Source organism: Anolis carolinensis, chromosome 3 (genome assembly GCF_035594765.1).
Source record: "Anolis carolinensis isolate JA03-04 chromosome 3, rAnoCar3.1.pri, whole genome shotgun sequence".
In the NCBI taxonomy this organism is placed as follows: Eukaryota; Metazoa; Chordata; class Lepidosauria; order Squamata; family Dactyloidae; genus Anolis; species Anolis carolinensis.
The window spans coordinates 49,133,200-49,145,026 of NC_085843.1; positions in this window are offsets into that span (position 1 = coordinate 49,133,200).

Genomic DNA, 11,827 nt, shown 5'->3' on the forward strand with positions numbered 1-11,827 from the left:
GAAAATGCATTCATGCTTTTATTTACTGCCGGGTTAAGTGATATGCTCCAGGATGAATTAGCACGCTTGGAGCCGGCTGAAAGCTGGGACGCCTTAGTAGCTAAGGTGCTGCGTTTAGACGCAAGGTTCGAGGCTCGTAAACATTCAAAAGCAATGTGTGCGCCACCCATGCATGTAACCAGGGCACCTGTGGTGATGGGGGAAGAGCCCATGGAGCTTGGGGTCTTTAAAAAGCTGTCTACAGAGGAAAAGAGCCGTAGGAGGCAGCTGGGCTTGTGTTTGTACTGTGGGAATGCTGGGCATTTTGCCAAAAATTGTAATGTGAAACCTTCCCAGCTTTCGGGAAAAGGCCAGCCCTAGTGCGACGTGAGTCCAACGCACTAGGGCTCCTCAAGCAGTCAACTGAGGGGAGGAAGCATGTTTTCGTACCCATTACATTATCTGTTGGGGGAAAGGAACTTGTTTCTACTTTGGCACTGCTGGACTCAGGAGCCACGGTCTCCTATATAGATATGGAGTTTGCTAAGAAGCATGGCATTCCTAGAGTGCGCAAGGCATGCGACGTGTGGGTGGAAGGAGCAGATGGGAGACTGCTGGAGACTGGGGTGGTTAACCAGGAAACCTCAGCAGTAACGTGGGAGGTGCAGGGAGTAACGGGAACGTTTGTGTGGGATATTACGAGCTTGCCTAGATATGATGTGATCCTGGGGATGGATTGGCTAGCTGTAGTAAACCCACAAGTAGATTGGGCAACACGTAAAGTGATCTTAAAGAGGCAGGATTGTTGCACTTTAAATGTTACTCATTCTGATATGGAGGGAGTGCCTGCTGAGTATGGGGAGTTCTCTGATGTATTTTGTAAAAGAGAAGCGGACAAATTACCACCGCACAGGCCATATGATTGCGCCATCAAGTTGGCAGAAGGTGCGAAACTGCCAGCAGGGAGGCTGTATGCCTTGACTGTACCGGAAAGGCAAGCTTTGCGGGAGTTTCTAGATGAAAATTTAGCCAAGGGGTTTATTCGCCCCTCTAGTTCTCCAACTGCGGCACCAGTATTCTTTGTAGCCAAAAAGACTGGGGAACTTAGGCTGGTCTGCGACTATCGGATCCTAAACAAATACACCATTCGGGATAGGTACCCGCTCCCTTTAATCTCGGAACTGTTATCAAGGGTGCAAGGGGCTAAGGTCTTTACCAAGCTTGACCTGCGGGGGGCCTATAACTTAATCCGTATACGGGAAGGGGATGAATGGAAGACGGCATTTAACACGTGTTTCGGATGCCACGAGTTCCGAGTCATGCCTTTTGGGCTTTGTAATGCTCCTGCGGTCTTCCAGAGGTTCATGAACGATGTGTTCAGGGACCTAATTGACCAATTTTTAGTGATTTATTTGGATGATATCTTGATTTTTTCTAAGGACGAGAAAGAACATCGTCAACATGTCAAGCAGGTTCTGCACCGACTGCGGGCTAATGGGCTTTTCGCCAAGGCTTCCAAGTGCGTCTTTCATGTGCCTGAAGTGGAGTTCTTAGGTCATGTAGTGTCAGGTAGGGAACTTAAAATGGACCCACATAAGGTTGACGCCGTCAACTCATGGCAAGAGCTGAGGACTAAGAAGGATGTACAAAGGTTCTTAGGTTTCGCTAATTACTACCGGGAGTTTATTCCGAATTTTGCAAAGCTCACGGTACCTTTGACGCAGCTTCTGCGCAAGAAACAGCCATTTGTGTGGGGGCGGGAAGCTCACGAGGCGTTTCTACAACTTAAGTCTAGTTTTCAATCGGACAACATACTAACCCATCCTGATGTTGACAAACCGTTCGTGGTAGAAGCGGACGCTTCTAGCTACGCGTTGGGGGCTGTATTGTCTCAGAAGGATTCCTCAGGGACCTTGCGTCCCTGTGGATTTTACTCGCGGCAACTAACACCCTTCGAGCAGAACTATACCATATGGGAGAAGGAGTTGTTGGCGATTAAGGTGGCGTTTGAGGTGTGGCGGCACTGGCTTGAAGGGGCACGGCACCAGATCGTGGTCAGGTCTGATCATAAGAACTTAGAGCACTTGCAAACAGCAAAGAAGTTAAACCAGCGTCAGATCCGCTGGGCTTTGTTTTTCTCCAGGTTTAACTTCAAGGTGCAGTTCGTGGAGGGGAAGGCAAACTTGCGGGCCGATGCTTTATCCCGCAAGCCAGAATTTAAGACCAATGAGCAGGTAGTATGTCAGACCATCTTGCCTACTGCCTCGCTGTGTGTTGTAGATAATGAGCTCGGGTTACATGACCAGATCCTTGAGGCTCAGAAAGATGATGTGTGGACACAGGAGCAACTGATGCTGCTCTCAGTAGGTAACCGTACCATACTGCCGCATCTCCAAGATCAAGACGGGGTATTGATGCGTAGGGGGCAGGTTTACGTACCAGTGGGGGCCCTCAGGTTGGAGGTGATTAGAGCCCACCATGACGAACCCATGGCTGGGCACTTTGGCAGGTTCAAGACCGTACAGCTTATCACCAGGAGCTACTGGTGGCCAAAGATGCGGCAAGACATTCTGCGCTTTTGTGACAGCTGCGCCGTTTGCCAGCAGAGTAAGACGCCTGTTGGGCGCCCTAGAGGGTTGTTGTCGTCTCTACCTGTTCCGGAGAGGCCATGGCAAATCATTTCCATGGATTTTATTTCAGATTTGCCTAAGTCTGGGGGTTATACTTGTATTTGGGTGGTGGTGGATTTATTTAGTAAACTGGCTCATTTTATTCCTTGTTCAACCATTCCGGCGGCCCCTACGTTGGCCTTACTATTTACTAAGCACATCTATCGTTTGCACGGAGCACCCGAGGTGATTATTTCAGATAGGGCTCCGCAATTTGTGTCACGCTTTTGGAAACATTTCCATGAGTGCTTGGGGACTAAGTTAAACGTTTCTTCAGCCTTTCATCCGCAAACGGATGGACAGTCGGAACGGGTTAATGGGCTCTTAGAGCAGTATCTGCGTTGTTTTTGTTTAGATCAACCCACGGCTTGGGTGAAGTGGCTACCGGTGGCGGAGTTTGCTTACAACAATGCGGTGCACACGTCTAGTCAGCATACGCCGTTTGAGCTAACTTATGGCTTTCACCCACGGGGAGGTGTGGCGCCGTCGACCAATGTGGTCTCTTCGGACCCTGTGTATCGCTCTACGGAAATGGCTGCATTGCATGATGTTGCCCGTCGCTTACTGTTGGAAGCTAAGGCAACGCAGAAGACTCAGGCTGACCGCCACAGGCAGGCAGGGGAGGAGTTGGAAGAAGGGGATTTGGTGTGGTTATCTTCCAAACATATTAAACAGGCTGGGGGAAAGTTTGCGCCTCGGTATTTGGGTCCCTTTCCTATCGTTAAAAAGATTTCTTCTGTTGCGTTTCGTTTGCGTTTACCGTCTAGTTTAAAGGTCCATCCAGTCTTTCATCGTTCGCTGTTGAAACTTGATACCTCTAGTCGTCGTGGTGCTATAGCGGAGGGTATCACTGCCACTTCTCCGCCATCGGGGGAGGAGGCCTTTGTGAGAGGGGATAGTGTTATGATTGAGCCTCATGGCTCTGTTTCTGACAGACGTGGGCGTAAGACTCCTCGAGAGTCAGATACTCTCGAGGAGCGAGAGAGAAAAAGACTACGAGACATATTTGCAGCACCATCTGACGAAGAATCTTTCGAAGGGTTTACGGAAAGAATGGAGGAGGGGTTGGTTAGCTCAGAGGAGGATGAGATGGATTGGACTCGGGTAAGGGAGGAATTGGGTGCCACTGGCCATGATGGGACAGAAGATGAATGGGGACCTTCAGGATTAGACCCATGGCTTAGCTGGAGGGATGGGACGGGATCCACAGCTGGAGATGCTGTTGGGCGTAGTCAGAGGTGTTCCAGCTCTGACGAGGAAAGTGATGAGGAAACGCCCGGGTTAAGGAGGACAGCTGACAGTGATGAGGATTTGTAACTGGCATAAAATGGGGCTTGGGAGCAATTGCAAATTGCGTCGGGCAAGGTAATCTGGGCAAACGCTTGGGATTCGTGTGTGTGTGTGGGACGCTTCCCTGAAGACTTGTGTGCTTTCCTGTGCTGAGACGTAAGTTGATTGGAATCCAGGGTCAGACGGCGGGAGGGATTGTGTGGGCATTTGTTTGTGCAAACCTGTGCTTACTCTTATTAGCTTGACCTTCCGTCGTCTTCTTGACGGACGCCATCTCCTGCTTTGAGAACTCGGACTGAACTGACCACGGCTTGTCTTCCCCCCTTCTTGGACTTGGAAAAACTACAAACGTCTGCTTCTGGCTTTGATCTACGGAACGGAACTGGTCTACTCTACTGCTAAAATCCCTGGCTGATGTGTTCGTGTTGGAATCCTGTCTGCTGTGTGTGTGGGAGCGACGCAAGTTACTCTAAAAACAGTGTTGGCAGCAGAGAGGAATCTGCTGCCAATTAGTTGCATTCTTTGTATCTTTTGTTCCTTGGCTTTCGTTTTGTTTATACCCAGGCTGAAGAAAGCAGTTTGTTTTTACCCGGATTAAACTCCGGTTTAATCCGGTTTATCTTTTGAACATTTACTTTTGCCCCTTTTTGCTCCTAAAGGCAAAAATTGCCTGGCCCTTGTGTTTTACGGGCATTTTTGAGTTCTGTAATCTAATAAACTCTGTTACTTTGAATCTTGTGGCGTTCTGTCCTTGACAGTAGCTGACACTATATTGTTTTGATGGAAGCAAACTTTTCACAACCCATAATTATTTTTTATCTGCATAATAAAGATATAATTTGAAATGCTGTGCTTTCAAAATGCATGGCAGAGAAAAAAAAATAAAGGTATTTCTTTGTTTTTATCAGATCAAAGGCCCATCTAATCAGGATTTGGCCCCAGCTTCTTCATCCACAAAATGCTTGATCCTCCCATATTGAACTGCAGGTTCTGAAGGGAAATTCTGCTCTGCCACATATTCAGAACCTTTCATATCCCTGGCCAAAACAGAGAAGAATATTTATCTTGACTTAGATTTGTGAAGCATGGACAGTGCTGAACTCTCCTTATTTTGAAGACACCCAACACTGAATTATGTAAAAGACCAACCACTATTATGATAAACGTTACTGAAATTCTTCATGGTAGGAACTATTATTTCACCCTTCATTGATTTAACAGGTCACTGCTTACCATTAGCATATTTCAAGGTAAGCTGCATGTGATGGGATTGTTTCATCTTTTCTGTTTGCAGCTGGATGTATTACAGAATCATAGAATCTCAGAGTTGGAAAGAATCTTAAGGACCATCTAGTCCAACTATTTTGGATCAAATTACAGGCATGATAGGAACCTTGTTGCTGAGTCTTTCAAGGTCCTCTCTGATGTTCCAGGAGGGTCTGAAGTCTTTTCCCCCTTTTCTTGCTACCAGAAATTCTTTTCACTGATGACCAGAGCTGGGGTGCAGTGAATGCCACTGATGACTGTAGGATTGATGAACATTCAGGTTGGATAACCTAAATGGTATCACTGGAGCATGTATGGGTGCCTCAGTTTAACCCAATGGCATACTGAGCTTCAGGAGGAATAATTCACACATCAACATTATTTGTGACCTAACAGCTGAGTTCAGCCACTTCCGACTCTTCATGACCTCATGGACCAGCCCACGCCAGAGCTCCCTGTCGGCCGTCGCCATCCCCAGCTGCTTCAAGGTCAAGCCAGTCACTTCAAGGATGCCATCCATCCATCTTGCCCTTGGTTGGCTTCTCTTCCCTTTTCCTTCCCTTTTCCCCAGCATCATTATCTTCTCCAAGCTTTCCTGTCTTCTCATTATGTGGCCAAAGGAAGTCATCTTTGTCTCTAACATACTTCCCTTCAGTGAGCAGTTGGGCATTATTTCCTGGAGTATGGACTGGTTTGATCTTCTTGCGGTTCAAGTCACTCTGCTGCTGGCGATTTCAGCTGTCATTGCTCCCCCTCTCTTCTGAACCCCGTGTTCCATATCCTATGCCTCTTTTTTCCTGTTCTTTTGGATCCTCAAGAGCTTTTATGGTCTTCAGACCTCTTCATCATCAGTTATTTACTTCTTTACCTTTAGTGTCTCTACTTTCTTGTTCTTCTCCTGATGAAGCTGAAAACCAAAGGAAGCTTAAGCCTTGCGGAGGGCCAATGTATGCCATAAGCAAAGATAAGACAGACTTGTCAGCCCTGAGGCCCATTAGCCAGCATGCACAACTCCACACCAGCCAAAGCAACAGATTTTTCCTTGTTTTCATGTTCGCACAGAAAATGGGAAGATGGGAATGCTGCTTGTCATACTTTTCTGCCCCAACCTCCAAACCAAAGAAGCAGGTATCAGGAAATGCTGCTAAGAAGGGTAAAACTTCAAATATATAGAGATGCAGAATCTTTTTTCTGTGTAATGAAACAAGTGATCTTCAATTTTTATTCCTCATTCTGCTCTTTTCCAAAAGTCTGTATTTTACAATCTGTTGTTACATAGCCAGTTTTAACCATTTCTCATTCAACCATATCTTGCTGTTTGACATTCATATGCAGTCATAACTATTAACATTTCCAGTGATGATGACAGATTGCACATTAGGATATTTAATTATAGATCAGGGTGGAAGCAATGAATTCTTTCTAGAAGCTCTGATTAAAGGTAAAATTTCATCACATTACTTTGATTCCTCTTTTTAAAAAACATATTAAAAGAACTATATGTTCTGTAAATTGGAAAAAGATGTGTTTTTCATTGTCATTGTGGTAACAGAATGTTGATTGCAGAAGTACTACAGCAATACTACCAAACTATTCTTGCCAATCCCACTTCACTTTTAAAGATGTGATGTTTGAATGAATGATTATATATTCACATGGACGGACACAAATTTAATTAGCTGCCATCCTTCTTTCCTCAAATATGGTTTAGTCACTGTTTACAAACTAGCTATGTTTCCCAGAAGGAAAATCAATTCTTTTTATGGATAGCAAAGGCATAACAAAGGATGCAACTTTGCTACAAGTAAAAATATACAGGTTCTCATCATATTTGCATACTGACAAAAGGATTATCCTAGCAAAATTTCCTACTTCATGGGAATTGATGTTCAGGAAAATGGAATGTATTGCATTGAAATTTAAAGTCTAACAGACTTTGCAAAGTTTTTGAATATTATGGCCAGTCCCAGAATAGCCCTTTTACACACAAATTGGTGTGATGTTGGATTAGGCCAGTGGTTCTTAACCTGCGGTCTCCAGATGTTTTTGGTCTACAACTCCCAGAAATCCCAGTCATTTTACGAGCTGTTAGGATTTCTGGGAGTTGAAGGCCAAAGACATCTGGGGACCCCAGGTTGAGAACCACTGGATTAGGCCATGGGTGGCCACAAAATGCATGTGGTCTGATTCAGATTAACCTGGGAAAGCTGCCTAATCTGGCTGTACCTCCAGTTAAAAATAACACAGGAAAGCCTGAATCCTGCATCAAGATTTTGGATTTCCCCTGTGTTCCAGCAGTGGAATCACCTGTGTTTGTCCAGATAGTCATCCCCACAGTCCCGGCCTCAAGTGACCTGGGAACACAGGATGGCTGTCCCCTCCCACCCTCTCTGTTCCTGTTATTGCCAGGTGCAACAATGACAGGAGGACCTACCTGCTCGACTGCTTGACTGGCACAGAATCTGGAGGAAGGGGAAGGGGGGGGCTTTCCTCTCTTGATCCTGCCAAGCTTCTTTGCAGTCACATGGCATGGAATCAGGAACAGGGATTGCCAACAAACAGGTAGGTCCTCCTATCACTGCTACAGCTGGCAGCAACAGGAAGGAGGTAACTTTTGGGCCCCTGCTGAACTGGTTTGGTACAGCTGGGCAATCAGGACATCCCTTTACTGCTGAAGAGGCTCAGAGTGCTCCTGTTTGGGCCACAATGTGGGCTGTAACCACTAATCAGTGTTTTTGACACAGGATCCTGCCCACATGATGCGTCTGTGTAGAAGTGCTTAATATTCATCTTTCTGTATTCCATTATGCTTTGCCACCATCACTACAACTATGTGACTCTTTAAATACCTATGACTTTCATAATACTGTAATCTAGCAGCTCATCTGAAGTAGACTAAAACTAAAAAAAGTGTATGGTAGAATAAAAAAATAGCCTTAAAATTTTTGTTAGATTGCTTCTTTGCTGTCCTTTCCTTTTTATATTGCTTTGTGTGAGTGTCATGACATCTTTATATATGAATGCAGCATTGTCTTGTCATACCAATGTTTTCCCTTCCACACATTTCTGCTTCTAATGAAAAATAAGCTTTTACTATTATCCATTCATTCCTATTCTGGTGTAATTTTTTAGGTTAAGGAAATGCATGAGTAGAGAAATATTCCAATCTTTCTCCTTCTGTTGTTGCTATTCACATGCCAAGGCTGGAGAGTAATTGAAGCATGGAGAGTCTATACATGTAAAGAAGGTTTTCCTCTTCACACCATTGGTTGCCGTGGAAAGAAACTGATAATGGCAGGGACAAGTTCAACATGTTTAATTAATCTTAAACATTGAAAACCTGAATAGGGATGTGTCACCAAACACCCATTAATATCCAAGCACAAACTTCACAATGTGATGGACCAACAAAATAGGATCCTGTTCGAGTAACCAAAATGCATCCTTACACTGCAGTTTTTGTCCACTATTGGTGCATTCTCCACTAATATTCTGCTGCCACAATGTTCGCTCAATATTTCATAGACTATATGCTGCACCAAGTCTGACTTCATAACATGAATCAAAAGACATGTAATGTCACTGATGATAATGAATTGGGACATTTGAGAATTCTACATTCAATAGGAAGACTCTGCTAAGGAAAAATACATTTCTCCTTTCATGAAAAAGAGTAAAGACACGAACCAAAATGCAACTGTGGTGGCACAAACTTTTTTCTTTTTCTTTTAAATATGAGATGGAATCTTTAGCTGTAGTAATACAAACATCTGCTTGTCCCTACTAGAACATCCCTCACAAGGACACCTACAGCATAGGCTTGTATCCAAGGTTATCACACAGTTTATTGCAAATCCAGATGTAGATTATTGCATGGATTATGAAAAACCTTCATGGCATGGTGAACATAATGTTGTCCTGTGCAAATAAAAGCTGTTCTTCCATCAAGAGAAAAAAAACCTTCATCCTGATGTTGAATCTCTGTTGAGAATTGATGATAGGCTTGTGCATTTCGGCTGAACCTTGATCCATTTCTGCTGGCCGGATATTAGTAGACCCCCATATCAGTTTTCATGCACCTCCCAAAAAACAGGCATGTAGCTGGATGGAGTTTTCGGATCGCAGCCAATAAATACAGCTAGATCCAGTCCATTGGCAGATCCCTTTCCTGACATTTTAAGCAATGGCATCATTTGTCCATATATTCTTCATTAAGACCTGGATTAAAAAAAAACACCAGAGTTAAGATACTACTCCTTTTGCAATCCTTTGGTCTGTGGAGGAGATGTGAGTTTAATGCTTTGTTAAAGCTGTTTCTACTTTAGAGGAGACAGACGGCAGTGCACACGCTCTCTCCCTGCATGTAGGTTTCTATTAAGGCATTTTAAGGAGGCTTCCCACTTCCCACTGGGAAGGAAGAGCGAAGATGTCTAAGCTACCTTTTAAAAGCCCTTTCCTTTCTCTTGATTTGCTTTTGCACTGCAGGCTCTGCCTGGCTTTCCCTGCCTCACACCTTTCTGCTTTGGGTTTAATGCTTTCTTAAAGCTGTTTCTACTTTCTACTCTAGAGGAGAGGTAACTAAATACACTGAAGCCAGAACATAACTGTGATGGCGAATAGGGGAGGAGGAGCCATGATCGGCTGCCATGTGGTCCTGTTATGGACGGGAAAATGTGACGGTTGGGCTCTTACCATTATGGCCACCCGGTAGAACTGAAGAAACCAGCCTGGCCAAAGTAAAATGGCTAAAACAGATCTGTGCACAAGTCTAATAAATGACTCTCACCCAAACACTTATATGGCTCTCATAGGGTACATCTACACTGTGAAATTACTGCAGTTTGATATCACTTTAACTTCCATGGCTCAGTGCTATAGAATCATGGATATTTTAGTTTTACAGGGTATTTTGTTGTTTCTGTCAGAAAGCTCTGATGCTTCAAAAAACTACAAACCCCAGGATTCCATAACATTGAGCCATGTGGTGTCAAACTACATTAATTTTACAGTGCAGATGCTCTCATTGATGTACGAACAACTGCGGAAGAAACTGTCATCAAACAGAGAGTATTTTCGCTGCCCCTGTAGATATGGATCCATTGACTTCTCATTATCTCCTTGCATATGCAGAATGCCTGATGCACGCCAAGAAAAAATGTTCTAAAGCCACAATATATTTCCCAGGGAAAATTAAAGAGAAAAATGACAAAGAAGAAGCTATAATAAGAAAGCTCGCCTTTAATGAGATGAAACTCCAGCTGCTCCTGTCATAAGCTCATCGGTTTTGCTAGCCTGAAGTCCCTGAGAGGACAGGCACCGCAACAAACATAGCTCAGCACAGCTGAGATGCATAAAGGTGCTTTCCCTGGGTAGTTATCTGGCTCACAGGAGGCTTAATGAGGAGAAGTTATACAAACCAGCAGACACTGCATGCCTGCAAAGGATTTAGACCACAGAAAGAACAGAAGGACACATTCTGGATATGTTCTGTGCCTGTTGACCTGAACACTCTTGCTCGCTTTGCTGTCTGGCTTATTTTAAAATCAGTCACTTCTTGTAAGCTTTCTTTTACTGGTGGTAACTAAAATTACAGAAGACACCAGTTCAAGGAAACACATGGCCCCTTTCGCCAACATCTTGAACCACATGTCATTATTAGCCTTCTACATTTCTCAAGAGCTCACTGTTTTTGCTTTGTAATAATAATAATAATACTAGTAATAATAACAATAGTAATAATAATAATAACAATAATAACAATAATAAAAACAAATAAAGGGGATCTATGTACCAGCTGTGTTTCAGTGGGACCTAGATGTTTTGGACTCAGTGGTATCACTGCGGGGGGCGGGGTGCAGAGGGTGCAAACCACATGAAGTGATATCAACAAGGGTGACACCAAGATGATTATCTATTGAATTTTCATGCATTGTTTCTGCAGAAGTTTATTATTATTTATTTAAGATATTCCTGTAGTTAGATGTCATCACAAAAACATTATTTTATCTGCCCAGCTTATATGTAAATATACCTAACAAAGCTAAAACTCTATGCTGAGATACTTTCTGAACTTTCTAATGTGTAGGCAACCCAGCCATAATTTTCATTATTACCCAATTATAGTTATGCTTTGAATCTGCACACAGTACATGCATCTACTGCAAATGTTGTTTTGTCCCTCTAGTCACTGATTTTATTAAATTTTCTGGGATTTTATCTACAATGTTGTGGTATATTCTGGTTTGGGAGGAGATCCATGGCAAAGAAGATATACCATGCATTGCTGCACTGGGTGATACCAAATCGAGTGATGTCACTGTTTAGACTTCATTTCCGAATCTCTAGCTAGCGAGCATGGTTGATAGTAAGGGATAATGAAAGAATTTCCACCCTTGTATTACTCAGCAATTAAGAGGTTTGCCAGAAAAATCTGCTAGCATTGTGATAATAGGAAGATCTCATTATTACAGTGGTTCTCAACCTTCCTAATGCCGGGACCCCTTAATACAGTTCCTCATGTTGTGGTGACCTCCAACCATAAAATTATTTTCATTGCTACTTCATAATTGCAATTTTGCTACTGTTATGAATCATAATGTAAACATCTGATATGCAGAATGTAT